The following is a 17,934-nucleotide window of genomic DNA, read 5'->3' as shown; positions in this document are numbered from 1 at the left end:
TTAAATCAAACAAAAATAGCAGCGTGGATTCCCTCCCTCCCTCCCTCGCGGCGGTAAGAGCAGGGGGGAGCGGGGAGCGAAAAAAAAAGAGAATGGCGGGTCGCTTCGGGGGGCGGGCGGGTGGGGGGACACTGCTTGTCATGTTATCCCCACCGAAATGAGCCCTAACTCTGCACCAACGGAGAATTGGGGGGGGGGGGAGAAGAGAATAATTGCAATAAATACACTGAGTTATCTATTTATATATATATATATTTAAATATATCATTGGCAGAAAATTGGGTCTGCATTTTGGTGCATTTTTAAAAATAGTGTATTTTAAAAGAGTATATATAGATATAGGTATATATAAGAAAGTGTGTATACACGGAGAGGTATAGATAGATATATATATAGGGGTGTGTTACACACACACACACACACACAAATGTGATATATGGATGTGATATGGAAAGGTGCAATATGGGAAGAATCAATGTGTCTGGGGGCGTCATTGGTACTTTCGTGGGAAGCTATGTCACCGTCCTGCCCCCCCGTGACATAAGAAGGGCACCTTTCATTTCGCTTTATGAATGCCTTAAATTCCCCCATCGTTTTTTGTCTCCAAGAGGCAGAATTAGCTGGGCCACCTTCTCCCGCACTGATTGCATGTTTACAGGGGCTCATGAAATTTACAAATGGGTTTGGCCCACCTCAAACAATGATGAAAAAGAGAGAAGCCAGTTTAATGACGTCCCAAGAAAGAGGGTTGGAGGGTTGTTTGGGAAGGGCGGGGACTCGGGAATGGTCTTAATGGGAGGGTGTGTGTGAGAAAGGTGACCCCTTTCCCCCCCTGGTCATTAATACCCTAAGATTATGGGCCTGTAAAATCCCAGGTCTTGGGGAGATGTTAGAACACCGAGACACGTTGGTGAATTGTGATGTTGTTGTTATTAGTGCTAATGGAAAGGTGTGTGTGTTGTGCGTGTCCTATCAAAAGCCCCCCCCCGCCTTGCAATTCAGTGACATCTCCCCTTTCAAAAGAGTGAAAACCCAGGGTGCAAGATCTTCAAGGGATCGCCCAGGAGTTGAACGAGATGATGATGATCCATTTCAGTCCGCTGACCTTTTTCCACCGCCTAAAAAGCTTCGCTCTTGGCGTAGGGGGAGAAGAGCGGGACATTATATCTATCCCACATTTGTCACCGATATAAATTTGTCAACGTCCTTAATAGGACCCCCGCCCCCACCACTATCCCCATTGTTTCCAGTTCTCTGTTGGCAGCAAGAAAACGAGTGGAGAAAGAAGGCGAGAAAGCAGAGAAGGGACGTTAGAAAAGTCCCAGCAGCTATGGATGGGTTTAGTCGCCAGCCTCAAGATCATTCTCTCTCCCCATCCCACCCCAAAACTCTTTCTCTCCCCCCAATCGCTGTCTGTCTGTCTGTCTGTCTGTCTGTCTGTCTCTCTCTCTCTCTCTCTCTCCCTCTCTCTCTCTCTCTCTCTCTCACACACACACACACACCACCCGGCCTCCCCTTCTGGTAGATCCGCCTTTCTGAAGTTTGACTGAAGTTATAGGGTAATTTTTTTTTGCTCTAGAATGAGTCAGAGGTGAGGGCTATTTGAACCCCAAAAGCCTGCCGCGGACAAAGGCCGGCTGGGAGCTCCCCCTCCCCAGCTCAAGGAGGCTCAGCCCCCCCCCAAAAAATAGCCCAACAAAGCCAGAGGCTGATTTGAGATCCGCCCAGCGGCCCGGATGCGCACACGTTTGAACCGGGGCAACCTAGGTGTTACGCCAAGGACGTTCCCGAGTCCCCCCCACCCATGTATAAGCTTGACTCCGGGTTGCTCTCAAGCCGCCTCTCCCCCTTCTTTCCAAGGAGCCGAGGTTTTGTCTTAGAAGAAACGGGTGGGTGGCGGGGGGGGGGGCGGCGACGGCTGATTGGTGTGAAAGGGATGGAGAAGGTCGCTGGAAATCGATTCTTCTTGTCGCCTCTCGTCTTTTCGGATCATCGCCTTTCAATGGGCTTCTAGGTGCTCTTTGAGAATCAGGCTTGTGCTACAGTTTTCTGCTAAATACAATAAATACCGGGCAGATTTTCCGCGTGTACACACACACACACACAGACACACACACCTACACACCCTTCTTTCTGGGGACCCTCTAATTAAATTGTTTGATAAGGACCGTCAACGACCCGTCCTCCTAAAACCAGCGTTTCTCTGCCTTTCCTCTTCTCAGAAGGAAAGGAAAAAAAAATGCGTTGAGGAGAGCGGATCTTCTGAACCACCCGAAAACAGCAAGAAGACGGGAACCTATTCCTCCCGTCTCCCCGTCAAAAATACATAGTAATTCTATTATTAATAATATGATTATTATTATTGAGGGAGGGAGAAAATATAGAATACTATACATTCTTCCCCTCCTTCAACTTTCTAAGGGAAACGTTCGTGGGCACAATTCACCACGGAACGCTTACTTCCGAGTAACCGACCACGGGATTTACCCGCAAAGTGAAAGAGAGCTAAACTGTCCCCTTTCGCGTCCCGCAAGCCTTTCCCGAAAGAAATTTGAGGACGATCGGTTCGCCCTCTCCCCTCTTCCGGGCAGCCTGTTTTCCCAATTCCAGGGCATCAGGGAAACGTTCACACGACCTCGTGTCCCGGAGAGAGGGAACGGGGGGGGGGGGGGAAACCGAGCGGGAAGCCACCTCCCGGTTGAGATGGATGGGAAGAGCTGTAGGCGTCTACGCCTTTTTACTCGGGTTTGTTCCCGACGTCCGCGTCCTTATGTTATTCCAAACACGCATTTGTCACTCTTCAGGAGGGGAGAGACTAGCGGGTGGGTCAATCTAGCAAAGGCATCCGCACACAGAAACGGTTTGGGCTCCGGTTTTTAGTTCTGCAGGTTCGTGCACTCCCTTAGGTAGAATAAGTTCTAATGGAACACCGAGAAAGGATTACTTTCGAGTAATCCTGCTCAGGTTGGGCCTGCAGGCCCTTCGGGAGAGCGAATTACGTAAAAGAAGGACGAGAACGTCTTTTAACTTCGGCTAGATCGTGGCTTTCTGTTGTTTTGTTTGTCTGGTTGGTTTTAGAAGTACAGATGAATCCGGAAGAGGCGATTTTGTTCCCGTTCACACGACCCCTTTGTGTGTGTGTTTTTTTCCCCCCGACTACCCACAGGCAGCATCAAAGGTATTTAACTCCTTCATCTTCTCAAGTGGACTGGGAAGATGGGGGGGGGGCGCCCACGAAACCAAGCCGAGCCCCTCTGTGCCCACAACCGACACTCGAGTTAAACACGTGGCTGCCTTTTCGAGCGTACCTGGTGCCTTGACGCTTTCCCGTGTGAACCAGCCGACTTTATTTTGTCTCGAGAAGTGGCGTTTTTAATGCAAGGTGGGCAGAAGATGAGGGCCGGATTCCCCATCTGGTAGGTGGGTGGTTTGGGGGGGGGGCACAGCGATCCCATGCCATCAAGTGCGATCCACGTGGAAAGGGAGAGAGAGGTAATTGATAGGTGTTTAGGAAGACGTCAGGATCCTGCATTTGCAGGCAGCATCGCTCTTTCTAAACCCAAAACTCCTAAGATATTTCACGCAGATCTTTCCATAATATGTGCACAGCGCTTGCAGGACGATGCTGTTTCACGCTGGAGGGGGGGGGGGAATAAGGCCAGGAAATTAAATATCGGAGTCTTGAGTCCCCCGCTTAGCTTAGAGTAACGTACCTCTCTGCCTACCCGCCTAGCTGTATATCTCAGTCCGTTATTTTCCCAACTGGCCGCGCGCAACCCCGTGCTAGGGGACCCGCTCCCGTTTTTGGAGATGCGAACCTTTTGAACTCAGCGGGGACGCTCTTTTTGTGTAAAGCACACCTCGGGTCGGGCAGCTGCAAGACCTTAATGGATCGGAGGGGACGCGTGTTCTTTCAAAGGGCAGCCCCTTGAAGTCAGCTTGGACAGGGCGCTAGGGGAGGGGGGGGGTCTATAATTCATCCCGTCCCTTAAAAAAAAAAGCAACGGAAGAGGCAATCAAAGGTTTTTCCCCTTCCTTTACTCTCTGAGAGCCGAGCTCTACTCTGACAGCGACACGCGTGGAGTTGGGAAAAAGGGGACGACGTTTCCCGTTCATTTCACGCAGGGGGCTTGTAAGAGACGCGTCCAAATGCGATGCGCGGGCGCAGAGGAGCGCACCTGGTTTCAGCACAGAGAAATACTTCGTTCGGTGAATTAATTACACACAGACACACACACCTAGCCGTCTCCCCTCCTTTAGTTTTGCAAGCCTTGGGATGTCAGAGCCATTTCCCCCTGCCTGGAGGGAGGGAGCGGCTTAATGTGCGCACCTCGGTGCGAAAAAGTTTGAAAAACCAGCTGCTTCGGGGTTGACCGGGTGAAGAAGGGGAGAAACGTTTCCTCTGGAAGGGAGAAGAAACCGTGCAGGGGGGAGAAGAGAAAGGGGGGGGATACTCTTTCCCCCCCTCCCCCGCGTAACATTACCCGCATTTGTGTCGGGATCAGGGGAGACCAACAGCGCAATCTACGCGGAATGACCTGGCCATTCCGACGTCAGTCCTAGCGAGCTTCGCGGGCCTTGCTCCCACTGGGCAAAGGGAGGGCTAGGACGGCGGGCGGCCTTCCTTGCGCGCAAAAGTGCGCAAGAAAAAGCGCGCCCGCGTTTCCTGCTTGCGCGGGGAGAGCAAGAGAAAAGAAGCGTCCGTCTGGTCTTCTGGCGCTCCTCACCTCTCGGACTAAACAAAAACATGCCCCCTCCCCTTTTCCCTTTGGGATCGGGCTAGGTCTATTGATCCGGCTAAATATTTACCGATCACACACAAATAGCCAGTTAGGCGAACGATTTTTTTTCTTTTTTCTCTCTCTCTCTCTCCGTCTCCGGGCCCCCTGGTTTTCTTGTTTTCACGGCAAGGGAAGCGGAACGGGGCGGGAGAAAAGGGAGCCGGGGAAGGGGGTAAATCATTTTATTAGTGTTTATAAAGCAAAGAGCACATTCCAGGCAGGAGTGTTTTAAGATGTGTCTTCAGCGGGATAAAAAGAGTTAGCGAAATCTATACGGATTAGGAACGCCCGGGGTGTCGGGAGATGAAGAGGGGAGCGCTGGAGAAGCGTGCGTGTCGAGGCGGGTGGGGTGGGGTGGGGGACCTGAAAGCGGGTTGCAGCCCCCGCTCCGGTGATCCCGAGCAGAAAAGAGGATCCCAGCAAGACATACGAATAAAACCCATCCAGAGGAGCGTTGGGGAGAGAGGGGACCGTGGAAGAGAGGAAATGAAAATGTCCAAAAACGAAGCAGAAGTTGGAAAAGCAAGCCTTCCTCCTGCGCGCATCGGACTCCAGAGGTGGCTCTCAGTCGGTGGAAGGCGAGAGCCGGCCATGAAATAAATTAAAATAAAAATGGGAAGGGGGGGGAAGACAAGATTTTAAATTGTCCCTCTAAAAAGTGAAGTTCGTGAGTTTAATCTCCCCCCCCTCCCGTTACACACCATTTCTAGGGAGCCATACAATTATATTGAACGGCGAGGACTTTTGTGGGGCTGATGGGGTAACCGAGCCTTTGCGCAAGAGGCTCAAGGATGGGAGGCCGAGCCTGGATTCAGGGACGGGAGGGAAGATCCAGGCTGGGAAATCCCTTGGATGGGGCGTTCATTAGAGGACATCCATCAAAGAGCCAACCAACCCTCTCTCCTCCCGGTCCTTTCGCCTCCCAGTATCTCAGGTACCACGAGTTAATCCGGGTGGGTCGAGTGGCTTTTACAAAGCGGTGGACGCTGAGCTTTTCTGGCCTCCCCTCAAGTCAGTGAAGCGAAGGTGATAAATTTGAGTGAAGGAGAGGTTTCCATGGGACCTCTTGGGTGAAATCCTTTTTTGGGGGGAGGGGTTGAGATATTAATAAGTTTCTCTTCTATGTCTGGGGACGATTCAAGCAGAAAGCTGTGACCTACCAACTTTCTCCTTTATTTACTTTTTAAAAAATAAGCAAACTCAATCTAAAGCCCAGAAGCTGAATTAATAATATATCTATATCTATTTTAAAAAATTAATACTGAACATGATAATATTGCACCTCTGTAATTCTTTGATTCTCTTTTTCCCTGTTGGGATATCTTCATTTCAGTTTAGGAAGTGGGAGGGGGAAAGGGGGCTGATACACCCATCCTTAAAAAAAATGTACAAAACACCTTCTCCCAAAGGAGGCAAAGGAGGAGATCAGGTTAAAAACAAAACAAAACAAAACAAAAAACCCTCCAAAGAAGCCAGCCCAGGATCTTTCAAAGGACAGATGTTCTTTCTAGGAGCAATAAAAGAAATTTGAAGTTGAACTGTTCCTTAGAGAAGCCGAGAAAGGCCCCAGGGAAGCTCTCTGCTTCCCATTGATTCTGTCTGGATTTGGGATGGGGAAGAGCTAACCCTTTGGCCATTCTTACCCTTTTCCTATAAACGTGGTGCAAACCAGTGTATTTAAAAGCAGTGGGTCAATAACGTGGGGACTGCTTTTCCATTTCGTTGCAAGGGTTGAAGATAAATCACATTTCAAACCCTTGTCCCTTCCCTCTTGTGGGGTGGAGAGGAGGGGAATTCATCTGATTTCTGGAGGACCGTCCCCATCCCATACTAATTTAATTCCTTCTAAACTCCAGGACAAATCTAGAGGAAAACAACCCTGCTCCATTATTATATAGCAACAATATTAGTAACATTTCTACTTGATGTTTAGACCACTATGTTTGGGAGGGGAGGGGGAGTCCAGCTCGCTCTCCCCCCCCCCAAAAAATAATCTTATAACCTCTTTGTCTAATTCTTTAGATCCATGATAGGAACATTGTGACCTAGAAGGTCTGGAGGAGCTACGTTCCATTAACTTGTGCAGCCTGGCACAGGACTGAGGTTAACTGCCCTAATTTAAAGGAGGGTGGAGAAAGCAGGTGTGAAAATAAGGACCACAGGAGTAACTTTTTAAATTATGGCAAAAGAAAAGCCAATGGCTGGGAGAATATGTCGGTGTTAAGATTGTCAGCTTCTTCTCCAGCAGCCTCTAGAAAACTAATGTTCACAGTCTGTCCAGTAAATCCACAGAAGGCAAATTTTTACACAAATTATACTGGGCTGCCTGATCCGAAGTTTGTTTACTGGGAGATAAGTTCCCCTGGGCTTCCTCATGAGGAGGCATATTGAAATGGTCGTTCTGCCATCCCAGGGCTATGACCCTTGATTTGGAAGCAGTTCCCATTGGGTTTGATGGGGCTCACTGGTGTGTGAGGTTCCCACTGCCTTCCTTAGTTCAGCCACCCATTCGTACAGCACAAATTTCAAAATCTGGGTTGAAGAAGGAGTTGTTGCCTGCTGCCTTCACAAAGGGGAACCAGTGGGTGTGTATGGGGAATGTGTAGCATTCTTTTGAAAAGAAGAAAAACGAAAAGAACTAGATATGTATCTGATTGTAGAGAAATCCTCCTGGCAGATGTGATTTGCTCCTCAAATAATATACATTTGTGTCTTGCACTAAAAAAAAAAAGATGGGAGGTAAAATAGATCTCTTTATTCAAGGACCAGCTAGCTCCATGTTGGGATGACTGTAATTCACTTCAGCAAGTGGATAGGTATGGTCATTAATTAGTTCATAGACGAGTCAGGTAAAAGCAAATGTCAGTTAATAGATCCCTATATGTAATGAGTTTGAACCAAAGCTCAAAGGTGTCCACTATTTTCTGTGTGATGCACACAAGTAGTTATGTGCGAGAGACATGTATTCATAGACTGCATCATAGAAGTGTCTGTCTGTATATTTATGCACATTTTCATATGCACACATATACCTACACTATAGGTGCCTATGTATAAAATGCATACAATAGATGTGCATGTGCACAGATATAAATAACCGTGGAGGCATGCACCCAGTTCAAAACACTCTGAATCACAATCTTAGTTGTAAGATTTTGGACAGAACACTGCAAACTGCAACGCTTTCAAGCACAGGAGTCTTAAAAGCTGTAAACAAATCTTGGAATGGGGAAAAAAAGAAGGTTGATCTTTTAAATGATCGGATGCTGGAAGAAATGAAATGCCAGATCCTCCAGGAAACGATGCCTTCTCAAATACTGTGGTCATGGGAAGAGGGAGGAAATGTACCTGTAGGTATAAGGTACAGCTGGGATGTCTAGATGCTAAATGGCTCATTGTTCCAAATCTTTCAAGCAGCATTCTGTGCCCACCCCCTAGGTGCAGAAATCCCAAAAGCTAAGAAGAAAGAGTAAACATTTTCTTACTCCGAGTCATACTCCAAGCCTATTTTAACTGATCAAGCCTTCCAAATTAATTTCTTGATTGCCATTTCATTTAATAGTTAGAAGACATATTTTCAGCCACCGGGTTCTGCTCTCATAAAATCAATCAAACAGGTCCCCTCCACATCTTTTAGAAGCACTCTCATCTTCATTTTAAAAATTATTATTTTCTTTCTCCTTTGAAAAGAGAGAGAGAGAGAACAGATTTCTAACTGGACAAAATGGCCATGTATTTCAAATGTGTACATGTAAAAGTAAGAACCATGTACATGGAAGATGCAGTTAATTTTTCTTGTGATTGTTTCCTTCCTGTTGCTTATGTCTCATGCATTTCACTTCAATGCAGCAATTCCACTTTTTAATTTAATTTTTTAAAATGTTATTTTGGAAAAATTTCAGTATCCAATATTTATTTTAAAAAAAGCCTGAACACCTCTCCCTTTCCAAAATCTTTTCATTAATCTGAATGTAATGTATTCTTTGCTGTCACTGCTGATGAATTTTTTAAAGCATCAAATGCTCATATTAAGAAATACTGTTGAAACACAGCATAACATCAAATGAGGAAAGCAATTAAAAAAAAAGACTAGAATTTTGAAGGAAGAGTTGCTTCCAATTCTTCTGTATAGTGCAAAATTCTGAGATGATGTTAAACAAGAAAGAAATTCAGACTAATTAAATGAACAATTTAATATTAATATATATTGGCTATCATTAATATTTCTGAGGACGATCTAAAGAAATCATTTGGACCAGGCTGTAAACCCAACGGGTAAAGACATACAGAAGAAGCCTCTGCTTCCAGAGCTAATATGAATTTAATTCAAAATAATAGTCCCAAATCCATAGTATCATCAACAACCTTTGCAAAGATGAATATTTCTTCATTCCTTTCTCCTGGCATGTATATGCAAATACTTAAGTACCTCTTAAAGAATGTGTCTCTTAAAATTAATTAAAACAAGCTGTTTTCAAAGAATGATCATATGCATGTCTGTCCAGGTATGTCTAAAATCATACTTGCTCACCTCTCTTCTTCCCATATTTTCGCTCTCCTTTCCAGGGGCATTAACTTGGCTTTAAGGATTAATTTCATTCTTTAAAAGAAACACTAATTAATCAGTCATAACCTGGAAAAATCTTGCTTGCTTGCTCGGGGTAAACTGAGTGAGATGGCATCGCAGCTAAGAGCTAAGGTTAAATGAGGAACCAGTAAATCTAGAAGGTAACCCACTCCAGGTGTCACAAAAATGTCAAAACACATTTCAAACTGGAAATTTTTAGACAAACGTCATAGGATTGTTTCCACATTATTTTTCTTCTTTTCTCCAGAATCCTTATCACCTTCCTTCCACCCCTGTCAGCTGATTGCAACAACGTGTATGCAGATGTGTTACAAGCAAGCTGCCAATCAATTAGAGTATTTTGAATCGATTAATCCACTGCCTTCTCCCTAATTAATTGATTGATCAATGACAATCACTGGCTTTTAATTTTTTTAAAAAAAATCACAAGAGGTCTCATGTTGAAACAATGACGACAGTATTTGAGAACTTAGAACTTTAATGCATCAAAATTGCTTCAGTGCCAGGAAATTCCCTTATGAAAACTAATAAAAATTCCCACAACTGAAAATAAGTTTTAAAGCTTTCCAAATCTCTCCAGCTGTCAAGATTTCACTTTAAAGTGGACCTTCCTTCCTTCCTTCCTTCCTTCCTTCCTTCCTTCCTTCCTTCCTTCCTTTTTTGCATCCTCGTGTGGTAATTTATCAGAATAGTTCCAAATCTAAATATGTTTCCTTACAACCCAAGAGTATAAAATCAGCCTGTACTGAATTTAATCAGTCAACCAACTTAACCAAATATTCCAGTTGAGGCTTTTGTACAGTCCGGTAAAATGATTCCCACAATAAAACTTCAGATGTCCCCTTCATCAGTTTCAACTATTTTTTTTTTTTTGGTTCAAGACTGTACTTCAACATCCATCAACTTCTGGTCACCAAATGTTCAGCTGTTCTGCAGTCATGGCCATATTTTGTACCATTCTTCAGTACAGAGGTCAAGATTTTCGTGAACATGTACAGGGAGGAAAACGATGAGATGCATCAATGGAAAAGAGCATAGTTTTTTTTTCTGATTTTTCTTCTTCTTTTACTTTAATGTTACTACCTTTTTCCACAGTATGTACTGGAAATGGTCACCTGCAATATTTGCAGAGGCTTCGGTTCAATGTGATGCAGAACAAAAAAAGCTCCATTAATGTGGTCGCGCAAGGCAGTACACACATATACACCCTTATGTGCAGTCGGCTGCACACTGGGAAACTATGCTGGACCTCTTAATCCAGGTGACTCCCGAGATACGTTTCCAAGACCACCACAAACCCTTGGATTAATGCAACGTCACTGTCAGATTCAGGGAACAACATGTCTATTTCTAAATCTCCTGCAGTTTGTTGCTTGAAAATCCATCCATGATCTGATTCATTTGATCACCACTCTGTTGTTCATATAGGAGGCCAAAAGGGTCCTAGCAAAGAACAGGAGAATGTGGCTCTCTCCAAACAGACGCTGGGATCAAAGGGAGCCACGTTTTAATTTTAGTATAATTTTAAAATTATCCTTCCATTATTTTATGTTTGGGTTAAAAAATTTTTTTATAAGAAAGCTCAAGCATATAAGTAATACATAATTTTTAAAATATTAAAATAGAGGAACTGCTCTATTAAAATAACCCACCTTTTTAGCATACTTGTATGATGGTCTGAAAAGTCTTTCTGCTATTGCCAATGAAGTATTGATTGCTTCTGAGAACTGTATTCACCCCCATACAGTTTTTATATATATTTTTGACAAGCTTCATACATGAGGCTTAAAATTGATAGCATATATTTACAGTAGGGTTGCCTACTGTGGAGTAGAATGATTAGGACTAAGAGGTGCTGAATTCGAATCCCTGCTCAGCCATGGAAACTCACCAGGGTGGGTAGAACTGGGAAAACCACTCCTTATATATCTCTGTGACCTTGAAAGCCCTATTAAGGTCACTCTCAGCATGTTCTAACTTGAGGGCACGGAACAACAAATTTATAGCAAAGATTTTGCTGAATTCTCAGTAATTTACAGCATAACTACAGTAAATAGGCAAGCCCCAGTAAGTTCAAAGTGGCTTGTCCTCTGAGAGTCACGCATAGGATTTCTTTCTAGAAGTCTGGTGGACCTTGGTGAAGATGTGGAAAAGAATCCCATTGCATTCAAAATCGTAAATGAAAGTGTTCATTTTGAAGCTCAGGAGACTTTGGGGGGGGGGAGTCCTACATATAATGTACCTCTTTTTAAGAAACTAACTATAGATATGTAGATACCATGATAAATGCACACATTGCCTTGTGAAAAGGAAAAATAAACTCCTTACAACCTGATGTGACACATGAGAATGCAGAATGGAGATTTGGAGAAATGTAAGAAAACCGAAGAAGGTCTGTTTGCATCTCTACTCAGAGGTCACTCACAAACCGTTAGCACAGGCTAGAGTTTTTCCTTGGATGTTGAGGGACGTTTTCCCACAACATCTTATCAGTTGAAAGGCCCACATATCTTTGACAGAACTCCCATATCATTGGGAGAAGAATGTATTTGTAGTGCCAACGGGGGTCAGCAAATGGAAACAGGTCCCACAAGATAAATGCTTTTTTCATCATTGGTGGTTCAGCCATATCAACATTCAACTTCACTTGAAGTGGTGGAGGAGCTCTCAAGAAGTAAGGCTAGAGATTCCACATCCCGAAACTTGTCTTTTTAATTTGTTCTTTTATTTTCATGTTTATTTTCTTTTTACTTTGTTGCTTGTTTTGAATCCATATCTTCCTTCCTTCCTTCCTTCCTTCCTTCCTTCCTTCCTTCCTTCCTTCCTTCCTTCCTTCCTTCCTTCCTTCCTTCCTTCCTTCCTTCCTTCCTTCCTTCCTTCCTTCCTTCCTTCCTTCCTTCCTTCCTTCCGCATTGGTTGTAACCTAAACCAGTGGTTCTTAACCTTGGGTAACCCAGGTGTTCTTGGACTGCAAGTCCCAGAAGCCCCAACCAACATAGCTGGTAGTAAAGGCTTCTGGGAATTGCAGTCCAAGAACACCTGGGTTACCCAAGGTTAAGAACCACCAGCCTAAACCATCACCGAGTGGTTTACGAAAATCTCAAGGAAATCTCACTCAACCTTAAATGCATTAGAAAACAAAGCAACCACCAACAAAATGCAAGTCTGAAGGCTTCATCGCATTGTGGGAGAAGCAGCAGGAAAGAAAGAACAATGTTTTTAGGATCTTTTGAAATGCCATGAAAGAACCAGGAGGAATGGGCAGGGAGAGGCAGTCCAGGATTTCAGCTGCAAACCCAAATTCTCTCTCGTCTTTAGTGCTGTCTACCATACCCGCAGAAGGTAGAAGCTTCCGAGAAAGCACCAGACAATCTCAACAATTGACAAGGAATCAAACATTTTTTGACTGAAACACACAGGACACGACCAGCTCTGCCACTGAAATCTCAGCTGTGCCCATCTTTTGCCCTTTCACTTTGATCCCAGGACTGTTACAAATTAGTCTTCATCAGTCCTAATTTTGTCCAGAATTTGAGATTTACGCAAATCTTGTACATCCTCCTCAAGATGGGCTACCAAGTCTTTCCAGGGGTTTCAAGGTGGACAATACTAAGAATTGGCTGGCCGTTCCCTTTTTCTGGGGGCACCCCTGCAACCGTGCAGCTGGCTCTACTCCCAGGAGTCATTGTGGGGAATTGAACCCCCAACCGCTGGCTCCGCAGCCAGCTAAATCGGTTTCATAGTCCTAGTGAAAACCCAAGACTATGTTAGGAGGACAACTTCAACAACATCTGCTCCCAGGAGGCCTCTATTTCCCATTGTCTGAAGGAGGACCAGGATTTTTTTTTTTACTCCCATCTATAACCCAAGATGAATTTCTTTATTCTCCAGTCGTATTGTTACACCAGGTGGGAAAAAATCCTGAGACTTGTGCATTCTTCAACAGCGGAACAGAACGAAGGAAAAATCCAGATTTGAAACTGATAACGGACAATTACTTGAGTGACTTCTTCTTGTTGTTACAGTTATTGGGAAGCAGCCATGTCTGGAGGGCAGAAGAAACACCAGCTGTTTTCTCTCTTTTTTTTAAAAAAAAATTCTCCTTCCCAAGGCATTACTAACTTTTATGATATTTCTTCCTCCTCTCACTCCTTTTCTACTATCTGCCTTTGTGCCTTAGGGCAGTGCAAAAGAAGACTGCCGATTCTAGATTGCTTTCAGAGTTTGCTTTGCTGATGATGGATTACCATGTCAATTTAAACAGCACAGGATTAATTTGTTTCAATGATTTCTCTTTAGGCTCCATGCCAGATTTCTTCTCCTTTTTGGTGTTTTTTTCTATCTCTTCCCTCTGCTCTTCAGAATGAGAACAAGGAGTGGGTGGTTGGGGGGTAGGTGGGGAATCTCGCTCCCCTCCACATTCCTTTCAAAATCTCTCCCTCTTTGACTGGGACAATAATAGGAAAAGACAAGTTAGGCATCCAGTTGCAACCCAAGTTGCAGGTTGGAGTATTTTTGTTTTTGTTTTTGTTTAAAAAAAACTTATTTGCAAAGGCCGGGAGTTTCCTGTCAGTCACATTAACATGAAATTGGAGCTAACATTTATTCAATAAAATACTTCTCTTGTAGGTAAATCCCGGGGCAGAGTGCTTTTGACACAGAAGGACTTAATTTGTCTCGGATAAGAAGTTATTAATATGGCACATTTAAACTTGCCACCTACAATAAGGTCGTTCGAATCTTCTAACGTGAGTCAGACGATGGGGTTTGAAGCTGCTTGAGGGAAAGATGGACAAAGTTTGAGCTGGCAGTCTTTGATAGTTCCTCTCTCTCTCTCTCTCTCTCTCTCTCTCTCTCTCTCTCTCTCTCTCTCTCTCTCTCTCTCTCTCTGGGTGATGTAGTAATTAGTGTGGAAAGAGTCCCAGACTGGAAACATAGCCTGAAGCCTCTGCTTAGTCTTGCATCTTTAGAGAAATCACTGTTTTGAAACTCAGCTGTCCATAAAGTGGGAAATCCTATCCTATCCTATTTATTTTATTTTATTGGATTTCTACCCAGCCCATCTAGACTCCTTTTTTAAGGATGAATAAATACTTTTTTTTTAAAAAAAAGAGAGAGACCATGTCCTCATCCCACCCCAACACTGTTCCTATACCTAATTTTTGCAAAATGCAGTGGGTAAATCTTCCCCTGTGCTTTGATACTGTTCCTCCCTGGGAAATGCCAATGTCTTCTTATGGTAACCAAACCAGAGGCTGAGAAATGAATCTAAAGATGATAAGGGAGGAGGGGGCTGTTATTCTTTTGTAATCAGATGTTTATCTGTGTAAAACTCTCAAGCTCTTTGAGCAGGAGTGCGATGGGGGAGATTAAAAGTTCAGCAGCTGGAAAGCTCTGATGCGATCTTGAATGTGCATATGCTGATGGATGTCCTTCCCGGCTGCTGGTCCTGTGCTGGCCCTTCCATTAGGCAGAGTGAAGAGTTGCCCCGGGCAACCGTTTTCTAGCTGTCACAAAAGGGCAGCAAATAGTTAGTTCTTTAATTTATTATGATTTTATTTTTCACTGCCAGGGAATCAGAGGAGGGACTTCTCGGATTTTCTGCCTTAGGTATCAAAATAATCAGGCTAGCTAGGGGACCCATGAACATTGACTTTTTTGGGGTGTGTGTGTGGGGCATCATTTGCAGTTCTGCCTCAGGCAGCAAAATGTCTTGGACAGTCCCTACTCTGATCTGAACAATAAAGGCACAGTTTGCCTCTTTATTTGCTTAGTTTATCAGCTTTGTTCTTCAGGTATAAAAACTTCCACGGTAATGTATATACCATATTTTTTGCACCATAAGACACACTTTTTTCCCCACAAAGCAGGGGGGTGGAAAGTCTGTGCGTCTTATGGAGCGAAGAAAACAGATTATATTTTCCTGTTTTCTTCTCCTTAAAAACTGGTGCGTCTTATGGAAAGGTGCGTCTTATATTTTGGAAACAGTTTTATTATCTATCTATCTATCTATCTATCTATCTATCTATCTATCTATCTATCTATCTATCTATCTATCTATCTATCTATCTATCTATCTATCTATCTATCTATCTATCTATCTATCTATCTATCTATCTATCTATCTATCTATCTATCTATCTATCTATCTATATCTGTCTGTCTGTCTGTCTGTCTGTCTGTCTGTCTGTCTGTCTGTCTGTCTATCTATCTATCTATCTATCTATCTATCTATCTATCTATCTATCTATCTATCTATCTATCTATCTATCTATCTATCGTCACAAAATGCTTTATCCCTTTATCCACTGTACAACACAACTGTCATATCACGGCAGCCGGCGACTTTGGGTTTGCATGAAATCCACTGCAGCTTTTAATCTGAACATTACAGGAGCTATCCAAGGTATTGCACCTCTTTTGGGGGATAGAATTTGGTATCTTGGGTGGAGCTTCTGAAGTTCAGGCTAAAAGCTAGGGCAGACTGCCCCCAAGAATCCAGAGTTACCAGCTACTCCTGCATCTTGCTCAAAATAAGTTGATCTAGTTTTTGTCAGGAGTCTGCTTTGGAAACTTTAATATTCCTCCTTAAGTTTGGTTGAAGTAAGGTGGGATGTAAAGAAAAGAGTTTATTTGCTAGTTACATCTTTATCCCTGTTAATGATTTATTTACTAGATGCATCTCTATACCTTCTTTTCTTTAGTGAACTCAAGGTGCCCTGTGTGGCTTTTATTCCCATTTTATCCTAAAAACAACCCCAGTAGAGATTCTTTTAACATTAATTTTCACTCCTATTTAATATAAATATACAACATATAGAAGAACTATCCAAAACAACAGCAACAGCTGAGCATGGAAAATTGCTTTATACAAGTAGCAACTTCTTGTTCTTCCTTATATCATTTGGAAAAACAGTAACTCATTGCCATCGCACACAACAATGCCTGAAAAGTTACTTACTGCATTGTCTACTACACCTTTCTTTACCTTTCAATTATTCTTCTGGGGTTAAACATTTTAGGAAAGATAAGAGAACAGCATAAAACTTAAAAAAAATCTGGTAAAATTTGTGTAAAATGTCCTTACAGTTTTCCTAGTTATCCCAATAAAGTAAATTTATTCCTACTTACGTTGCTTTTGATATGTGATCTTCTAACATTCTTCTAGGAAAAAAAGTAACTTGTTACAGATCACTACATTATGTCCTTACTCCAATGATGGCAGATTTGCTTATGAGAACCTTGTCAATTCATGGCAGAATCAAAACTCAAAGAAAGAGCACCCCAGTTAAGTGTTCATTTTTGAGCATCATGTCCGCTTGGAAGTAAATCCATCCGTATTCAGTAAGTGTGTTTACGGTTTCCCAAGAGACGAACTGTACATTACAGCTAACACAAATCTAATTGAAATACCATCAGTGTTCTACAGATACAATTCAGGCAGAAAGTCTGAGAAGCCAGACTTTAAAAAAAAGTTCATGTGTTTACATTTGGCAAACCAATCACAAAACAAAGGGTGCTAATATGCAAACTACAGGAGGTGTAAAAACCTGTATGCTTTCAGCACTTGAGGAATTTCCTCCTCTAAGGACATTCCCTCTGTAATAGTTAGCTCCTTTGGCTGAGTAGACAGGAAGAGATCTACTGGGAAATCTCTGACTGATCTGCAGTAGATCAGCAAGGTTTTCTGAATCCAAAATGTAGCAAAGAAATGGCTCCTCACCTTAGTTTCTACCCTGTCCTAAATTATATGGATACAATGAAGGGAGCCTGAGGTAATTAAGACTACATTTCTGTGTGTGGAAGAACTCCAGTTCAGTTCAGCCATGCTCAGCTTAGTTCATTCCAGCTCAGCCATCTCATGTTTCACAATGATGTGCTCTGGATTCTTTCCCTCTCAGTGTTTTTAGCTTCAGCTTTTGGTGACCTGATCCCTGGATTACAATAAAAATCCCCAAAGTGGAGGTTACAGGATGGGAACTCGCTGCCCCAGCTCTGCCCACTCAAGGCCTTATAGACCTAGACAATGATGTTACCCTACGAAACAATCAAACAAACAATGATGTTCATTAAACTTGACATTCTTACATTTGTTGTAGGAATTCCCAGAGATGGTTTTGAAGAAAACCGCACGTTCACACATTGATTAGAAACAGGAAGAAGGAAAACAAGCAACAGACCAACAGTACTTTCACCAACTCCAAGTTGAGGATCGTCTCTGCAGGGTGGAGGAACACGTCACACTTCTGCATATGTAAGGTAATGCTTGTTTTAGCTTGCATATGTGCCTGCCAAAGGGGCAAGGGGGCATGATTCATGCTGAAGTGCCACGTGCATGGAACACATGAGACCAGCACATTTCTGACATGCAGAATGAAAGTCGCTGACCCTACCAGGACTGATTTCCATGGACGGATGCAAGACACCAAACTGGGAAAGAAAGAGCAGCTGAAGGACTGGAGATGTTGGCGAAGGCAAAAGAATAGCAGAGGAAGAGGTCCCTCCGGGCTGCCTTCCCAAGTACTTGACCCAGACAATTTTCCACGTCTTGTTTCCTCTGCTAAC

At 43.4% G+C, this 17,934-nt stretch overlaps 1 protein-coding gene and 1 long non-coding RNA gene across 11 annotated transcripts in view; one reads left to right on the top strand and one right to left on the bottom strand.

Moving 5' to 3' along the window:
- LOC110072990 (uncharacterized) overlaps window positions 1-17,934 on the top strand; it is an 80,655-nt gene that overhangs the window by 8,545 nt on the left and 54,176 nt on the right. For 7 of the 10 annotated variants that reach the window (XR_013538998.1, XR_012081587.2, XR_013539002.1 and 4 more), the window contains exon 2: window positions 17,469-17,628. The gene's annotated coding sequence lies outside the window, so the exon portion shown is untranslated. Of the gene's footprint in view, window positions 1-2; window positions 54-3,408; window positions 6,923-12,889; window positions 15,776-17,468; window positions 17,629-17,934 lie in introns of those variants that run through there. The other 3 variants (XR_013539001.1, XR_013538999.1, XR_013539000.1) reach the window with 3 other exon arrangements.
- LOC144584629 (uncharacterized) overlaps window positions 1-17,934 on the bottom strand; it is a 228,540-nt gene that overhangs the window by 193,551 nt on the left and 17,055 nt on the right. The window lies entirely within an intron of this gene.

Source organism: Pogona vitticeps, chromosome 12, assembly GCF_051106095.1.
Source record: "Pogona vitticeps strain Pit_001003342236 chromosome 12, PviZW2.1, whole genome shotgun sequence".
In the NCBI taxonomy this organism is placed as follows: domain Eukaryota; kingdom Metazoa; phylum Chordata; class Lepidosauria; order Squamata; family Agamidae; genus Pogona; species Pogona vitticeps.
This window is presented reverse-complemented; position numbering and strand designations above follow the sequence as displayed.